Source organism: Pteropus vampyrus, unplaced genomic scaffold (genome assembly GCF_000151845.1).
Source record: "Pteropus vampyrus isolate Shadow unplaced genomic scaffold, Pvam_2.0 Scaffold6, whole genome shotgun sequence".
In the NCBI taxonomy this organism is placed as follows: Eukaryota; Metazoa; Chordata; class Mammalia; order Chiroptera; family Pteropodidae; genus Pteropus; species Pteropus vampyrus.
This window is the reverse complement of record NW_011888787.1, coordinates 10,182,398-10,184,219: the sequence shown is the minus strand read 5'-3', so window position 1 is coordinate 10,184,219 and position 1,822 is coordinate 10,182,398. Positions and strand designations below refer to the sequence as shown.

At 51.4% G+C, this 1,822-nt stretch overlaps 1 protein-coding gene across 2 annotated transcripts in view; it reads left to right on the top strand.

The window, feature by feature from the left end:
- The first annotated feature begins 1,577 nt into the window (after window positions 1-1,577).
- Window positions 1,578-1,822, top strand: part of NTNG1 (netrin G1) — a 301,700-nt gene continuing 301,455 nt past the window's right edge. The window contains exon 1 of one of the 2 annotated variants that reach the window (XM_011368146.1): window positions 1,578-1,662. The gene's annotated coding sequence lies outside the window, so the exon portion shown is untranslated. The remainder of the gene's footprint in view (window positions 1,663-1,822) is intronic. The other variant, XM_011368155.1, reaches the window with a different exon arrangement.

The following is a 1,822-nucleotide window of genomic DNA, read 5'->3' as shown; positions in this document are numbered from 1 at the left end:
ACATGTTTAGTTGGTGATTTACTGAGTCTGTGAAAAGATCAGAGCAGATGTTTGAGAGTAAAATTTACTCCTGGAGTGAGAGAAGCTACTTAACTGGAGATGGTCCCCATTCACATATCAGACTCATTTGGGACTGATGTCTGCCTCATCATCATGGAATGAGGGAGGGTACAGTGTAGGAAGAGGGGGAAGGGCTGTAGTTCCAAGATTTTGGCAGGTGAAAGGGAACATTTCTCCAGGTTAGGTGCCAATATCACAAAGATCTTGGTATATCCCAGAAGGGAGCTTTCTAATCTTTGCATAGATTTCTTTACTTTTTACTGGAGAAGGATGTAAAAAGAGCAGATAAAGACGAGAATGAAAACTTAGAAGGGGGTTGCTTGGCTTGAGAAAAGGGCAGGAGGGAGAAGGTGGGCTGAGAGCCGTCTGTGTTTGTGTTCAGGCCAGGGGCCAGGAAAAGTGAGATGGCCACTGTGCTGTTTCCCAAGTCTTCCTGGCTCCCCAAGAAGGGACTGGCACCTAGGGGGCTGTGAAGGAGGGTTAGATGGTGAGTGGCATCTCCATATCATCAGTATATTTTAACCCTAGCAGAGCATGGGTGGAGAGTGGGTGAAGAGCCAGGTGGTTGTTACCCCCTGACCCCCCTGACCCCAAGTCACAGAAAAATGCCCCCTCTGCTCTTAGCTCTGAGCCTTCCTTACAGGGCATGTGTTAGCGAGCAGGTGTTCACAGCTGCCCATTTCTTACCCTGCGCTTTGCCTTGACTAAGCCTGAGTCAGGCTTCTCTCATCCCCACTGGGCCTGAATTGAGAGCTTGTCCTCATGTCTAAGGAAGTACCAAGATGCAGACCATGCTTATTCTCAAGACCCATGGGCCACAGGAACACACTGTTTTGTCAAACCACACATATCATACTTTGATTTTCTCCCTCATCTGCCCAACTTTCCCTTACTGCTCACTCCCCTTACCGTATAAAAGCATATTTCTACTTGCTTCTTAGAAGCTTACAGAGGTCTGACATCAGTGTTCTCCCTATTGCAATTGTTTCTTTCTAATTAATATCTCTTCCTATCTAAGTCTTGATTTTTTTTTTTTTCTTTTTTGAAGTTAGTGTGTAGCTAAGAGTGATCCCAGGTAAGTCTGAGCCCCACCGGTGGGGAATGAAGTCTTGGGGGTCATTCGTCTGTCTCTTGGGAAAGGCAAAGGGGCCTGAAATGCACAGCTCTCGAACTTCAACTTTTCCAGAGGAGAATGAATTTCTACACGAGGAGGTTCTAGGCTTGCGCTGTAGGGGCCGCTGGCTGGGCAAGGGAATTGGTTTGAAAAACACGTTTGTCATCCCTGCGAGGGGTGTGTTTCGGCACGATTTGGGGGAGGAGGTCGAGGAGGGATGGGGCCGGCGGGGGGCATAGGTGGAAGGTACTCGAAGAGTCACTGGAAACCGCGCTTCTGTGGGTGAGCAGGGCCGGGGAAGTGAAGGGTGGTCTCACAGCCTCAGCGCCCTGAGGTCGGTGGAGCGGCGGCGGCGGCGGCTCGAGCAGCAGCAGCAGCAGCAGCAGCAGCAGCAGCAGCAGCAGCAGCAGCAGCAGCAGCAGCAGCAGCAGCAGCAGCAGCAGCGAGCGGGACGGAGTTAGGACCGCTCGGAGCGCTCAGGTCTCGAGGTAGTATAAGGTTTGCAATCCTTCCACTCGCTGCCAGTTGCAGAAGATCTGCTTTTAAGTGAAACGTACACGCTACCCCTCCGAGGGCTGCGGCTTCCCGGGGCTGGCTGCTTTTTCTCTCGCTTCTCCGGCCCTCGCGCTCACTCTTTCATTTGCACGC